Here is a 17127-nt window from a genome sequence, read left to right on the forward strand (position 1 = left end):
TTTTTTGAGACATGATCTTGCTTTGTCACCTAAGCTGGGGTGTGGTGGCATGACCATAGGTCACTGCAGCTTCCAGCTCCTGGGCTCAGGTGATCCTCCCACCTCAGCCCCCAACTCCTGGGCTCAGGTGATTCCCCCCACCTCAGCCTCCCCACCCAGTAGCCAGGACTACAGGTGCACACCACCTCGCTGGGCTAATTTTTCAATTTTTTTGGTAGAGACAGGGCCTTGTTATATTGACCAGGCTGGTCTTGAACTTCTGGACTCAAATAATCCTCCTGCCTGGGCCTCCCAAAGTGCTGGGATTACAGGCATGAGCCGCCATGCCCTGCCTGTCAACTGATAACATTTATTTTTACTCCTTCTACAAATCATGCCTAGTACGTACAGCAGATGCAGTAGTGATAGAGGAGACAGAGGGACAGAAATACTGAGAATAAATAAGCAAAGTATTTCAGATATCCATGTGTACTGTGAAGAAACCAAACTGTGATATGTCAGGTCAGGGTATGTAATAGGAAAGACCTCGCTAAGGTGTGGCATTTAAGCTGAGGCCTAGGGGAAGAGCAGTCCTGGCACAAGAATAGATGGGAATAAACTAAGTTTATTCCTGGGAAGGAAGAAGCACAGTGAGACTGGAACTCAGTGACCAGTAGGAAGGGTAGAAAAAGATGAAGTAGAGGAGTCAGGTTAGCCTCATAATACCTAGTAGGAATTTGGGTTATCTTCCAAAGGCAATAGGAAGCCATTGAAGGGTTTAAAAGAAAGGAGGCATAATCTGATTCTTTTTCAAAAAGATTTTTGTATCTTCTATGTAGACAATGGCCAGGGGATTAAGGACAATAAATAAAAACCTAATACTTATTCAGTGCTCAACTATGTGCTCTGAATTGTCCTAAGAACTCTGTATGTATGATCTCCTTTCATCTTCATGAAAACGTTCTGAAATGAATACTACTATAGTCCTAATTTTACAGATGACAAAACCCAGGCATAAAGAGATCAGGTAACTTGCCCATCACAGAAAGTAGAGGAACCAGTATGCAAAGCAAGTCTGACTGCAGTGCTATGCCAATGCCTCTGAAAAGAAGTGCGGATGAGCAGGGAGACAAGGTAAAGAGACTGCTGCAGCAATACAGGCAGAAGAGGATGGTGGCTGGCCAAAATGGCAACAGTGAAACTCCTGTGAGGGATTCGGCTTTGCCAAGTGTGTTAGTGGTAGTGCCAACAGGACTTACTGATGGGATTTATGACAGGAGAGAAGGAAAGAGAAAAACAAGACTTCCAGGGTTTTGTTTGAGCAACTGAGTGGATGCCAGCACTATTTCCTGAGATGAATAAGCCTGGGAGAGAAGGACAAGTCAAAGGGGAGGAGGTGTTAAAATTGATCAAGAACTGTTTTGGACATGTTAGTTTGGCACATCACTTAAACATCCCAAGAGGAAAAGTCACAAAGGCAGTGAGCTATGGGAAAGGGCGGGAGATGTAATCTGTGGCATCTCATGGTCTTATGAATCCTTCCTGGGTATATCGAGAAGGTGGCTCTCCCAGCTAGAGACTTTGAGTGGCTTGTAACAAGCAAGAGCAGAGCCATATCATGGCACAAGATAGTAACTTGCTTCAAGGCTGAGAGCACCCTGTCCAGCCGACTCTCTGGGATCCAGCAAAGTCTGCATCCCAGCCCCATCCTCGGAATCAGCTTCCTGGGAGCCTATCTAAGCAGCATTCTTTCAGGATGACTTCCAGCATACCAGGCCTCCAGACGGCAACAGGAAGCCCTCTGGTCCAGGAGGAGAGGCTGGAGACAGGAGCCGTGGAAGAAAGGTTATCGTGCCTTCTGCCGACTTGGGAGAAGAGGGCTTCATTGCCCCCTTCCACTTCAACACTTCCTTTTTTGGTCTTCCTATTGTTGCAGCCCCTCAGGGTATGAGGTCCTGGAACCACTCACAAGGGCCTGAGTGCCATGATAATGAAAGGGTTTCCAAAATAAGCTTCCCAAATGCCCCACTGGCGCCCAGGTTACAGCATTTCCAGAAAAATGCCAACCTCGCTTGATAAAATACTTTTAGAATTGACACCTCCTTGGCTCAGACGAAGTGGGTGTGTGCTGGGGGTCAGGCAGAGGTTGGGAGGAAAAAAAGCCATTTTCAAAGTTCAGCTGAAATGTCAGGAACATGAAGCAGCCCATGTTTACACAGAGCTTTCCAAAACCCAGAGTAGCTTCCAAGTTGCTTTTGAAAAAAAAACAGCTACATCAGCTTGTCCAATGAACTGGCATTTTAGCTAAACAGAAATAGCACCAGGCTATTGCCATTCTCCTTGTCTCCTTAGGCTTAATCTCCTAATATGATTTATATTCCTACTGTTCCTGATTATTTTATTTTGTTATTCACATTTCATCCTTTTCCCATAAGCTACCTCAAATCCACTGTGGAACAGGATAAAGCAATAAATGAATACTTAGTGTACAGTCTTCACATTCCTGGATATTCAACATTCAGATTCATGTAATTAATAAAGGTTATTTACTGTAGATATTAATTGGAGGTTAAGGGGAAGAAACATCCTAATTCATATGTAAAATACTTTGAAATTTTGAAATCTTACTATAAAAAAAAAGTCTGGTTATAATTAGCACCTGTATTTTTCATATTTTTCTGTCCCTAATTGTCTAAACAATAATTTCTGCGGAAAGTAGGTGAAATCTTAATATAGTATATGTGTATGGGTGATTTTGGGGCTCTTACCATTCAAACTAGAAACAATAAGACACCAGTTCAATAACTGTGCTACTTCTTCCAAATAAGACTTGTCAAAGACACTGCGGGGAAGTCGGGAAAAAGAACCTAAATCTATCCACAAATAAAGATTGAATGTGACGCTGGGTACAGTGGCTCATGCCTGTAATCCCAACACTTTGGGAGGCCAAGGCAGCAGATCACCTGAGGTCAGGGGTTCAAGACCAGCCTGGCCAACATGGTGAAACTCTGTCTCTACAAAAATGCAAAAATTAGCCAGACATGGTGGTATGCACCTGTAATCCCAGCTACTCGGGAGGCTGAGGTGGAAGAATCGCTTGAAGCTGGAGGCAGCGGTTGCAGTGAGCCAACATCACACCATTGCTCTCCAGCCTGAGCAACAGAGTGAGACTCTATCTGAAAGAATAAATAAATAAGTAAATAAATAAAGTAGATCAAACAAGTCAGTCCTTTTCTAGTGTGAGAAGGTAAAGGCATACTATTCTCTGGTGTCCTTTTAAAGGCAGAAACATACTTAAGAATATGAAATAGCCAGCAGCCTAGAAGCACAACTTTGGAGACATAAAAATTATTAGGTTTTCCAGGTCACTGATATGAACCAAAATATTTACTGAGACTAGGAGGCCAAAGATAGAACTGAAAGCCTTGTGACATTTACAAACATCACCCTAAGTGCCTTCTTCAGGGATAGTCTCTCTACATAATCCTGAATGTTGCAATTACTCATATCCCCATGTGCAGGCAGCACATGTTTTTGAGGCTCATTCTCAAGGGAGCAAAGGAAAATTGATATTTTTGTCTAGCATTTTTTTAATCACTGGAATTCACTAAAACCAGTAATCTTGGCACTCCAAGGACACACAGTGATGACAGATGCTTATAACGTTCACCCTGAAGACTTGCAACCTTGTGGAAGAACAGACGGATCAAATTATGCCTTGGTGCAGTTTGAAATGTGTTTTACTGCCTTCTACTATCTTGAAGATTGACAATCTATACAGTACACGGTAGGTGGCAACACTGAGCCAGGAGAACATCCCATTTGCCAACCTTGCTGAACAGAGAAAGTTTAACATGGTAATGAGCTCCATTCTAAAAATCAGGTCTCTATTAGAATAATGACAACAGGGACAAAGCAATTAAAAACACAGGCCTGACAAATATGGAATCAAAAGCACTATCAAATGTACCTCCTGGCATGTTGTCGCTTCCCACCTCCACTCTCCCAGTCATTGGGCAAATCCAATTATATTCCTGAAGACACCTGAATCATGCCTCTTCTGTTTCTCTCCAGTGGCTTTTATGAAAATAATATTCAACTTTAGTGCGTCTGCACTTCAGGAGACAGTGTGACAAGAGCAATAAACACATCTACCATGTGCAGAGACCTGGGAAAATGAGTTCTGAGACTGTCTTTGCCAACCCCAGGTGTGGGCTTTCTTTTCCCTAAACTCGGGAGATGCTGGAATGTAGCAGCTGTCAGAGAGCAGCAATGGCCTGTTCCAGAAATACCCTTGCTGAGCTGTTCTAATTGCCAAGAGATAAGAACCCATAACTCACACTGACACTTGTGGCTCCGGTTCAGAAACAGCAGGCAGAAAGGAAAGAGCATGCCTTCTGGAGTCAGACAGAGCTCACTGTAACTCTAACCAGCAATGTGACCTTGGGCAAGCTGTTTCCCTCCCCCTGAGCCTCAGTCTCCCTCATCTTTGAGGACTATCAGCAACATGTACCAAGTACCAATTACAGGACTGAACCTATAATGAGTACACTGTAATACACTGGAGTCATTATTAACAATCTCCGCAGGGCACCATGGAGTAAAATGAGCTTGGAGATGGTCACCAAGCTCTCTGGGCAACAGACAGTTTGCACGCTTGAAGGAGCCTTGATTTTCTGTGAAGACACTATAAGAATCAATCACACAAAATCCCTGGCTACTTTGGCCTTATTCATTTGTTCAAACAAATATTTATTGATGGTGTACCATGTGCCAAGATTGTGCTGGGCACTGAGGACAATATGGTCCTAGTCTCATGAGGTTTGTAGTCTAGTAGAGAAACAAGCTTTCAAAATAATCATCTAAGCACATGAGAATGTACATCTATGATAAGCACTACAAAGGGGAGGTATATGGCCATCTGCATCATGGCCACCTAAAATGAGAAATTGGCCCAGTCTGAGGAGCCACATGGTGAATAAAACAAAGAAGAAAGTCCAAGAGGACCTTGTTTATAAGAAATTTTAACTTAAAGAAACAAACTAGAAAGGACTTAGCTACCCCTTAACTAGGATGTTTTTCTTTTCTAACAGTGAAATCCAGAAAGCATACCCTGTCTCCTTTTTCGTTTTGGCTGCCAAGAAGCTTGAAGTAAAATGTGAAGCTCAGCGGTAACATAGACCCTTAATGTGAGTGCCTTCATATTCTTCCCGGCCCCCTGGGTTTGCCTTTTTCCTCTTTCTTAGCTTTTTCCCTTGTCCTGATTTCAAATTCCCATTTCTATTTTATCAGTATATCTAATGTTCATGGACCTTCAGAGGAAGGAGGCAGGAGACAAACACAAACGTTCTAATATTCTTCATACGGTTAAGGGGCTGAGCTGGAAAGAATGAACAGGGTGCCCTTTGTGTCCCCTGCCTGGCGTGTTACCCTAGAGGCAGGGAAAGACACGTGGCTTCATCCGCATTTATACAAATGGTGCATTCTGTTTGACTTGTGTGATCTAGCACGATGGTGCTTTTTTCCATGGCCCCTTTATCATGTATTTATGCCCCAATGAGCAGCTTTCCTTGTGCTCATTTTTTTCTCTGAAACATTTGCTGGTCTATTCATATACTTACAGTGAACTTACATTCTCAATATTCTTAGATGCCCTCCTCACTTTTTTTTCAATTTTGCTTTTTAAATAAAGATAATTCATTAAATGCGTAATGGAAGTTCTCTCTTTATATCTTTGAAAGGCATAATATATACATGAAAATCCTTAATCAGACCATACATCATGATTTTTGGATCAGAAAATAGTCACCCTCCTCCACAACGATTAACATTCACATGTTGGAAGGCTGAAAACAGAATAGATAAGAAATGAGAAAGAGATGTGGGAGAGGCCATTACCATTTTTCAATGTGCAGTTTATCTGCAACTCATTGAAAAATAGAATGCTTTAGGAATAAAACATCCATTTCTTGTAATGGATGTAAAAAACAATGTTCCTCTTCCTGGGAAAATGATATTTTTGTAAATAATATTCAGATACAATTCCAGAAACCACAAACTGTGGCTCTTATCCTTTTTTGGTCCTTGCTTGATGAAAGCTTTGGACTGTCTTCCCAGGAAACAAATACATAAACACAACTTTTGACAATAAACACAATTTTGAATTTTAGAAGATTCAAAGATCTCCTAGAGGAACACTGATGAACTTCCTAGGCAGGATCTTCCCAAGAATGGAGCAAACACCTAAGGATGCTCCAAGATCTTTGACAATGTGGGAAGAACATTTGAGAAAATTTACTATGGGCCAGGCACAGTGATTCGCTCCTGTAGTCCCAGCACTTTGAGAGGCTGAGGCAGATGGATCATCTTGAGTCCAAGAGTTCAAGACTAGGCTGGCCAACATGGTAAAACCCTGTCTTTACTAAAAATACAAAAAATTAGTCAGGTGTGGTGGCACAAGCCTGAAATCCCAGCTACTTGGGAGGCTGAGGCAGAAGAATTGCTTGAGTCTGGGAGGCAGAGGTTGCAGTGAGCTGAGATTGCACCATTGTATTCCAGCCTGGACAACAAAGGAAGACTCTTTATCAAAAGAAAAACAATAAAGAAAAAGAAAAAATGTACAATGAATAATAGTTATACACCATAGATAAAAACTATAAAGACTAATATAAAATTTTTAAAATTTACTTATTTCATTTTTATTGAGTCAATTTAAAGAAAAATACCACATGGGTATTGCAAAAATGCAGAGATGAGACAGGAATGCTTAAAGTTAAAGAAATACTGTGTAGGGGATTCACAGATTCTAGTTTTAAAACTGCTGGGTGCAGTGGCTCACGCCTGTAATCCTAGCACTTTGGGAGGCCAAGGTGGGTGGATCACCTGAGGTGAGGAGTTCAAGACCAGCCTGGCCATCATGGAGAAACCCCATCTTTAAATAAATAAATAAATAAATAAAACTATGCAGATACTATCACTCACAAAGTAGTTCATTCATGGCCACTGATTTTTTTCGTTTTTTCTCTCCTCATGTTCTCCCAGACCGATTAGCTTGGCCATATACCCCCCTCCACCCCATCAAGGCCTTCTTTCTATTAATGAGCCAGAGGATTTCTGGTTTGCTGCAAAGATTATGAAGAATGAGAGGCTGCCTTGGCATAGAAAATGTGTTTGGGGTGAACGAGTTGGGGACTCATCCTGAGCTCCCTGGGCAGAGGTAACTGACCAGCTGCATTTCATTGACCCCTAGATCTGATGAAATCCAGACATCACCACAGGAAGTGGGTCAAAATCCAGCAGTTCAGAGAATGGTACCACATTTGCCAAGCCAAAGCCAGGGCCATTGGTGCCTGGGGCAAGAAGGGTTAGCCTTGTGAGTCTGTCTCCCTCTTCATAAACAATCAAAACTTTAACATTCCAAGCTCAGTGGAACTGAGCTGCCTCCCCTACTGGGCTGTAACTCCCAGGGGGAGAAGCACTACTTGTGTCTTCTCAGCCCTGTATCAGCCCAAGCACAGTGGCTGGCACATAGCAGGTATTTGAAAAAACGAAAGAACGCAACTATTTTGGGGTAAGGGAAGATAAGTATCTCAGATCTTTTCTCTTCTCTTCTCTTTTCTTTTCTTTTCTTTTCTTTTCTTTTTGAGACAGAGTCTTGCTCTGTCACCCAGGCTGGAGTGCAATGGTGCGATCTTGGCTCACTGCAACCTCTTCCTCCCGGGTTCAAGCCATTTTCCTGCCCCAGCCTCCTGAGTAGCAGGGACTACAACCAGGCGCCACCATGCCTGGCTAATCTTTTTGTATTTTTAGTAGAGACGGGATTTCACCATGGTGCCCAGGCTGGTCTTGAACTCCTGACCTCAGGTGATCTGCTCTCCTCAGCCTCCCAAAGTGCTGGGATTACAGGTGTGAGCCACCATGCTTGGGCTCTTTTATTTTTCTCTCTGGTGGCCAACAGATGCTTTGCACTAGAAGATGCTCAAGAAATGGTTCCTTTAAAAGTAAATAAACGGCCTGACATAACCACTAAGTGTTTAAAAACAAAGATAACTATTTTTGTTTGTTTTTTTTTAAAGGACAAATGAATCCAACATAGTGCCTTTGTTTTTTCACTTCCCATAGGTAAGTCCAGAGTGGCAAACAAAAGGAGAGGAGTGATGGAGCCCTGAATTAAAGCTGCCTGTGGCTTCCCCAGGGCTGCAGACCCAGGCCCAGTCCTCCCTAGCCACTTGGCTCTGAAGTCATTTCTATCTACTCCATCCCTGGGGAAAGACTTTCAGGGCTGAGTGTGACACCAGGAACCAGGTGCCCCCCACTCTCTGGATAAACAATTCAGTGAAGATGTGGTGCATCTTTCTCCAACTCAATCCTAGCACTTCCCTCCAAGAAATAACTACACTCAGTAGAAGAAAAGTAGTAGAAGCCATGTCAAAGTGAGCTTCCCTTACTGGCTGGGTGAAGGAGGTGGCAAACCCGAGGTCACCCTTTGCTCTTCAGATATTGGTACCCCTCCCTAGGATGTCAAATGTTTTTTTTTTGTTTGTTTGTTTTTTGAGACGGAGTTTCGTTCTTGTTACCCAGGCTGGAGTGCAATGGCGCGATCTCGGCTCACCGCAACCTCCGTCTCCTGGGTTCAAGCAATTCTCCTGCCTCAGCCTCCCGAGTAGCTGGGACTACAGGCGTGCGCCACCATGCCCAGCTAATTTTTGTATTTTTAGTAGAGACGGGGTTTCACCTTGTTGACCAGGATGGTCTCGATCTCTTGACCTCGTGATCCACCCGCCTCGGCCTCCCAAAGTGCTGGGATTACAAGCGTGAGCCACCACGCCCGGCCTGGATGTCAAATGTTAAAGACCTAAGGCTCCATAATCTCAGACCTGGAAGCAATCCGCAAGCTCAAGGCCCATCCCTTTATAACATCCCTGCCAACCGGTCGTCCAGCTTGGATGCCCCAGTGATGACAGAGGGACTTGTTATCTATCTTTAGACTGCTCTATTAAATGCTTGGATCTCTATTGTTTTTCCCTGAAAACGAAGACTGTTTCTAAGGCACTCATGAACAACCTAGCCCATACAGGGGGTACCACAGGAGAATTTGATTCAATTTCCCCTTCTGCTAGCCTGGTGAATTTTTAATTTAGAACCACTGACTCATAAAATTTCTAGAACTAGAAGCAATGGCAATAATAGTTAACATTTACAGAACACTTACTATGAGCCAAGCATATGCTAAGAGCTTTCCAGGCATTATCTCATTTAATACAACATTTAATTCTCACACTCTCCTTCGATTATTTATTAGCTTTTTTATATATGAGGAAATGAAGCCTCAGTGAGTTTCTGTAGCTTGCCCAAAGTCATACCATGAAGAAGTGGGTGAGCTAGGAATAAAACTCAAGGTTTTGTAATTAAAACCTTAAAAAAAAACAGACGACTATGTCAAAACCTAACACATAAAGTAAAGCAGCATTGTGTGTGAAGGCCCTCAGCCAGTGCGCAAGCATGAATAATTATAAGCAACAAACACCTCTTGAACTCCTCTGCTGAAAGCACCTCTCTCGAAGGGATTTCTGCTGCCTTGTTCACTGCTGTGCCCCAGTGTAGCTCCTGGTACATGGAAGCATAAATATTGCTACCTGAATAAATCCAATGTTTACAGAGTGCTTACTCGTGGGTAATTTCTAAGGACCTTACCTGTATTTGCTCAATTAACCCTCACCACAGGTTCTATGATGCCCATTTTACAGATGAGGAAACTGAGGCATGGAGCATTCAAGTGGTGTTCCCAAGGTCACATAGCTAGTGATAGTGGAATTCAAATTCAAAGTTGGGGGGGGCGGGGTCAGATTTTGTGCCTCATTGACTATACAGAACCAATCCATTCCCTTAGAACAGGTCTGAGCAGAAAGGCTTGAGGCCTGCAGGAGATGCACTGAAGCCCATGTCAACAGCTAATGGCAGGGAACTTGATCCTCAGCCGGGCTTTTACTAACAACCACTTCTGCATCCCTGACATTCTGCTTTCTGGTTTCTCCTACTCTCCTCATAATCCCACTATAGAATACACATGGGGGCCTTTAGCACTTTCAAGTTCACTGCTCTGAACTCCCAGGACTGCCACCATTTATAGAGAAACTCAGTGACTAGCACCTACTTCAACTCGGCTGTTGCTGCCCTTCTCAGCCTTCCTGTGTGAGTTCCCAGCTGTGTGTCACACACTAGTACCCCAAACACCATTGGGGAAGACAGTGAAGAAACAGAGTGCCAGGGAGAAGGCCAAAGACGATAAGGAAGATTGTGAATGGTGCTTTCATCGGTATTTCATAGCAGTTTGATCCCAAGCCCACAGTTTAAAAATGAATTGCTGCGGCCGCTGTAAACTGCTATCTTCTGGGCTTTGCAGCTCTGCAATAAAAATTCAATCTAAGCAAAGCAATTTCTCCACTTAGGCAATTTTCTTATTGCCCCTCCCAGAGATGATAGGAGGCTGTTTTTTAAAATATTAGATAAGCTGCTAAATGCCGTTTAGATTCTATTTCATAAAATTCCCACTTCAACAAAACCACCAGGGACAATAAACAACAATGCTAACACTCAAAGTTGAGTTAAATGACTCAGAATAACTGTTCTAGATGTCCATTTCAAATGTAAAACTTACCTTTTGAATTTGAAAACAGAGCAAACCCCATAAACTTTTTAAGCTGACCCCCAAAGCTAACTTAACACCTAAACAGCAGTGTCTGTTGAAATATAATACAAGCCGCATATGAAATTTCGAAACTTCTAGTTTTTAAAAAAGAAATCAGTGAAATCAATTTTAATATTATACTTAACCCAATATATTATTTTCAATATGTAATCAGTATAAAATTTATTATTACAATACTTTACATTCTTTTTCTAGTACTAAATCTCTGAAATCTGGGTTTATTTCACATTCACGGCACATCTCAACCCAGACTAGCTGAATTTCAACTGCTCCATAGCCACATGTGGTCAGTGGCTACGTTTTGGGACAGCATAAATCTAAAGCTTTCAAGTCCCAATTTAAATGCCTGTACAGTCTCTCCCTCCCCCTGATACAGGAAAATGCACAGACAGGGCAGAATCAGAGGCTTTTTAGCAGTGAGAACTTGCTGCTGAGCCAAAGCACAGCCTCTTACTCCTTATTTTACATCAAATTCTGTCAAATCAACCAGAGGCCTAAAAGATAAATGCTATACTGGTGTGACTCTGATTAAGTCATTGGGCAAGAAAATGGGTCTGGGAAGGAGTGATTACTAAAATAAATAAGAGTATTGATAATCCCTTATATTTACAGAGTCCACGCTGAGATGGGTACTCACATTCATCATCTCATCAGATACTCACACCTGAGACATAAAGAACCTTGGCGACCAGGAGATCATCCAGGCAGGCAGAGACAGTGCCAGGAGGAACTAAGCCCAGGGCTTGGCCTCGGAGTCCTGGGAGCTGTCCTTGGGTTCCCAAAGTAAGCCATAAAAGCAAAATTCACTGGAGGCACTTATTTAAAATACAGACTTCCAGTCCCTGCCCAGCTCTAATAATGAAGAAGTTTAGGGGATGGGAAGAAAGTTAGAATCCCAGGATCTGCATTTTTAAGACATTTCCCAGGTGACTTTACTGTTGTCTCTTTGGGAATGACTGTACCAAACTACCTTGAAAGAATTAAAGTGAGCCAGGTGTGGTGGCTCATGCCTGTAATCCCAGCATTTTGGGAGGCTAAGGCGGGCGAACCACCTGAGATCAGGAGTTTGAGACCAGTCTGGCCAACATGGTGATAGCCCAACTCTACTAAAAATACAAAAATTAGCCAGGTATGGTGGCAGGCACCTGTAATTCCAGCTACTCAGGAGGCTGAGGAAGGAGAATTTCTTAAACCCAGGAGGCAGAGGTTGTAGTGAGCCCAGATTGTGCCACTGTGCTCCAGCCTAGGTGACAGAGTGAGACCCTGACTCAAATAAAATAAAAGTGTTTCTCCTTTTAAAAAACAAAAGTCTGCTGGGTGCGGTGGCTCAAGCCTGTAATCCCAGCACTTTGGGAGGCCGAGGCGGGTGGGTCATGAGGTCAAGAGATCGAGACCATCCTGGTCAACATGGTGAAACCCCATCTCTACTAAAAATACAAAACATTAGCTGGGCATGGTGGCGGGTGCCTGTAATCCCAGCTACTCAGGAGGTTGAGGCAGGAGAATTGCCTGAACCCAGGAGGCGGAGGTTGCGGTGAGCCGAGATCGTGCCATTGCACTCCAGCCTGGGTAAAAAGAATGAAACACCATCTCAAAAAAAAAAGTCCAATGTGCAAAAACCCACATTTGATAAAAATAGGGCACTACTTTCATCCAGGAGACTTCATTTACTGAATTGGATGACCTCTAATGCCATTCTTTCTGCATATGTAAGGTACGTTACAACAGATAGGTTAATAAGACTTGTTGAATTTATGCTGAGCAAATTTTTGGAGATGTTTTTCTCTGTGATTTCAGTGACTTTGCTCCAAGGATCCCAGAGAAAATTTCTTCTATGTCTGATAATAATTTTTATATCCAATGTTTATTAAGCATTTTCTATGTTTACTATGTTTCACAAATATACATTATCTCATTAATGATTGTTAATTCTTAAGAACAATCTGGTTAAGCCATAACAACAACATGAAGTTCATGTTGTTGTTATGGCTTAACCAACTTACAGATAAGAACTTTAAGTCCCAGAAGAGTTAATCTTTTTTATTTTTCCTTCACTCAGGCTGGTGTACAGTGATGCCATATCCACTCACTGCAACTTCTGCCTCCCAGGTTCAAGTGATTCTCCTCCCTCAGCCTCCTGAATAGCTGAGATTACAACCACGTGCCATCATGCCTGGCAAATTTTTGTATTTTTAGTAGAGTTAGGGTTTCAATATGTTGGCCAGGCTGGCCTCAAACTCCCGACCTCAAGTGATCCACCCACTCCAGTCTCCCAAAGTGCGGGGATAACAGGTATGAGCCACCACACCCGGCTCCAAAAGAGTTAATATTTTTAAGCAAGCTTAATTTGAAGATATATATAATACAAAAGCTTCATTATCATTATTCTTCCTAATACTAACACTGGTTTCTTTCTGGCATCAAGTGTATTCTACTAACCAGTAATAATGTGTTTACTGTGGATGACTACTCACCGATGCGGCCCACCCTTCACACAGGTGCCCCTCCTCTGTGATCGCACAACCCCTGTAATTGACTGTTGTCTGCCTTCCCCAAAAGACCGGGAGTTCTTAAGGACAGTACCTCTTTCTGTCATATGTATTTCTGCACCCAGGCACTTAGTGGTTGGTAAGGGATGATGGACAGATCAACAGATGGATGCAAGCCTGAAGGGCAGAGAGTAAGGGCTAGATCACTGGACTTTATCAGCCAGGTAAGTAGAAGCTCCATAAAGTTTCTAAGCAGGGGCAGGATAAAAACTTTGATCCAGGACTATACGGCACTCTCTGGAGGTGAGGGGAGCGAGAAGACACGAAGGAAGGGAGTAGTTAGAAGGTCCTTCGCAGATCTGAAGGAAAGGAGTCCCAATGCTGGGAGGCGGTAATGCCATATTAAATGGCAGTTTCAAAAGCATCACAGATCTGGGCCCAAGAAAGGGCAGGACTGTGGGCCAGCTAGGGACCTGATTAAGAACAAAAATCCTATAAAGTCTCATACTTTCACTCTCTGGCCTCAAAGGACACTGCTGCTCTGCCTTCCCATTTAGGTAACTGGTGCTCTTTGCTTTGCTTTTAAGGAATAATACATTCCCAGCCTCAAAATCCCAGCCTGCTCTCAAGGGAGCCACAGACACAAACGGGTGAGAATCCCTCCACTGTGGTTTCCTCCTCACTTAGTGGGAAGCTACTCACTTTCCCCACCTCTCCTCACGGGGGCAGCAGGAGCCTGCTGTGGCACCACCCATGATCTTTTTCCATCTGGGTGCTTCTGCTTCTAGCTCCCAGGTTCTTCCTGCTAGAGGTCTAGGTGAGCAACTCGAGCCAGGGGAGATGGCGTCCATGCCAGTCCATGTCCAGCCCGCCTGAGGCTGAGGCTTCTGGCCTTCCTCCCATGCCTTCTCCCAAACAATCTAGACACTGGATAACCTGCCCGAGAGAGGACTGGACACCCCACCCACCAGAACCCCCAACCCTGGGACCTCTCCTAGAAAGTGCGAAAACCTCCTTCCTCATTCCCTGTCACCAGGCAGGATTATACGAACCTTAAAGTGGAGGGGAAGGGGGGACTTTGAAATTGGGCACGGAATATTTTTAGGGTTTGGGAATCACAGGGATTTTAGTTTGTTTATGCTGACTTTTTTGATGTGTTCAAAGAATTTTACTTTAAGTGTTTCCCAAGAGGCTTGCAAAATCAGTATGCAGAAAGGATGCCACAAACCTGCCCACAAAGCCCTCCTTCAGTGCCTAATTAGAATGGCAAATCAGGATATTTGAAGGCTCTAGGTTTTTGAAGCAAAATTTCTGTAGAAAACAGCATAAAAGTACTCATTACTGACAGGCCTCAACTTGCTGTGGGTCTTAATGAGCTTTCTGTTAGACTCTGTTAGACTCGGGCTCCAGCAATACACCCTCCCCCACAGAGACGAACTGGGGGAAACACTCCCTCAGCCACCATTCTGCTCCATAAGGTATTTTCCTCTCCACTGATCAAAGTGGAATAAGAAGGAGACACTTTCAAGTTTAAAAACGCTCATTCCAACTTCGGAGTTTGCAGGCCCCTAATCCCCGGGTGAAAGGGTAAAGTGATTGGGTCATCTGGGCTGCTGGTTCCAAAATGCAGCTGCGTCAGCACCCCTTGGGAACCTACAAAGAATACAGAGGCCTGGGCCCCACAGGACCTGGCATTTTTAAGCACTTTTGGTGACCACTGACTAGGGTACTGTCTTCTCAGCTACTGAGTTGTACAATCACACCTTAAAGTATCACCTCACACATTAGGAAGCCATTATCAAAAAGATGAAAGGCAAGTGTTGGTGAGGATGTGGAGAAAAGGGAAGCCTGAACACTGTTGGTGGGAATGTAAATTCATACAGCCGTTATGGAAAATGGTATGGAGGATCCTCAAAAAATTCAAAATAGAGGCCAGATGTGGTGGCTCACACCTGCCATCCCCGCACTTTGGAAGGACAAGGTGGGCAGATCACCTGAGGTCAGGAGTTCAAGATCAGCTTGCCCAATATGGTGAAACCCCATCTCTACTAAAAATACAAAAAATAGTCAGGCATAAGGGACAGGGGTCCTGCAATCTCAGCTGCTCAGAAGGCTGAGGCAGGAGAATGGCTTGAACCCATAAAGTGGAGGTTGTGGTGAGCTGAGAGCACACCACTGCACTCCAGCCTGGGCAAGAGAGTGAGACACCTTCTTTAAAATAAAAAAGCAACAAAGAAAAGACAAAGAAAAAAAGAAAAGCAAACATGGCCGGGCACGGTGGCTCAGGCCTGTAATCCCAGCACTTTGGGAGGCCAAGGCGGGTAGATTGCCTGAGTTCAGGAGTTTGAGATCGCCCTGGGCAACATGGTGAAACCCTGTCACTACTAAAATACAAAAAATTAGCCCGGCTTGGTGGCGCGTCCCTGTAGTCCCAGCTACTCAGGAGTCTGAGGCACAAGAATGGCTTGTGCTCTGGAGGTGGAGGTTATAGTGAGATGAGATCACGCCACTGTACTCTAGCTTGGGCTACAGAGTAAGACTCCACCTCAAAAAAAAAAAAGAAAAGAAAACGTGCATATATATACACAATGGAACACTACTCTGCCTTTAAAAAGAAAAAAGTCCTGTCATTTGAAACAGGAGATGGAGGGGTTGGGAGATGTTGGTTGAAGGATACATAATTTTAGTTAGGCAGAAAAAATAAGTTCAAGAGATCTATTATACCTCATGGTGAGTACTATGAATAACAATATATTGTATACTCAAAAATTGCCGATAGATTTTTAAGTGTTCACACCACAAAAAATAAGTATGCAAGATATTATATGCATTAAATAATGTAGCCATTCCACAGCATATACATCTATCAAAACATCATGCTATACACAATAAACACATACAATTTGTATTTGTCAGTGGAGCACACACACACCTGACTGTATCAGAACGTCCTGCACCTTCCATTTCTCTCACACCAAGAAGTAAGGCTATAGTAATGACAAGGAAGAAAGAAAGACAGGTAAGATGGTATCTGCACAAATGCATGTGTTCACACATATATGCACACACACATATACTTGCACCCACACGCACACACAGAGTGAAGGAGGAACACATACACACAGACACCCCTCAGCTTCTCCAGCAAGTTCACAGGAGCTGGAGAAGATGAACAGCACAGATGCTTGAAGCAAGCATCTCTTTGCTCACATCCAACGTGGTTGGAAATACTTTAGCAGAACTTGATCATGAGCTCCAGGATTCCCATAGCTGCCTCTGTGAAGCCCTGGCCCACTTCCCCGCTCCCGGGGCATCCTCAACACAGGTCCTGTGGGTTTCAGGTCTACAGAGATGCCTCTCCAGCCTCCTCAGCATCATCCCTGGAGCAGGACATCATCACTCCTCAGCATAGCATTCAGCCATTTAAGATGTGAATCTTTCTTCTTTTGCTTCCCTGTGTGCCGGTCCATCCAGCCAACCGAGAACGCTTGTCATTCCGAAAACTGGATTTCTCACCTCTAAGCCTTGCTGGTGTTGGCTCCTCCTCCCAGAAAGCTGCCCAACTCCCACTCTCTTTACTCCCTCCCCATCCCTATTCAGCAAGCTCTATCCATCTGTTTTTCAATGTAAACCCCCATCTGCCTCCTTTGTGCTCCTCCCCCATTCACCACTACACAGAAGGCACACCTTCTACCTAAGCCCCATCTCCCCTGCAGGTGGGAAGGGGTGGCACAGCATGCTGCTCACCTCCCAGGCCTCCTTTAGAAGACTCTAGATGCTCAGCAGTTGAAATGCATTTATAAGGTTGGCTTATTGTCCATTAAACCAGGAGTTCTCAGATTTTGAAGTGAATAAGATGGGGAGGGAGAGGTGTGACTTAAAATTGCAAACTCTCAGAAATTTTGGTTTAATAAGTCTGCATGTGGCCCTGAAATCTGCATTTTTAACAAG

General features: G+C 43.7%; 1 protein-coding gene across 7 annotated transcripts in view; it reads right to left on the minus strand.

Moving 5' to 3' along the window:
- PLEKHA7 (pleckstrin homology domain containing A7) overlaps positions 1-17127 on the minus strand; it is a 241056-nt gene that overhangs the window by 155726 nt on the left and 68203 nt on the right. The gene's annotated exons all lie outside the window — the stretch shown is intronic.

This window comes from Cebus imitator, unplaced genomic scaffold, assembly GCF_001604975.1.
Source record: "Cebus imitator isolate Cc_AM_T3 unplaced genomic scaffold, Cebus_imitator-1.0 Scaffold39, whole genome shotgun sequence".
NCBI lineage: Eukaryota > Metazoa > Chordata > Mammalia > Primates > Cebidae > Cebus > Cebus imitator.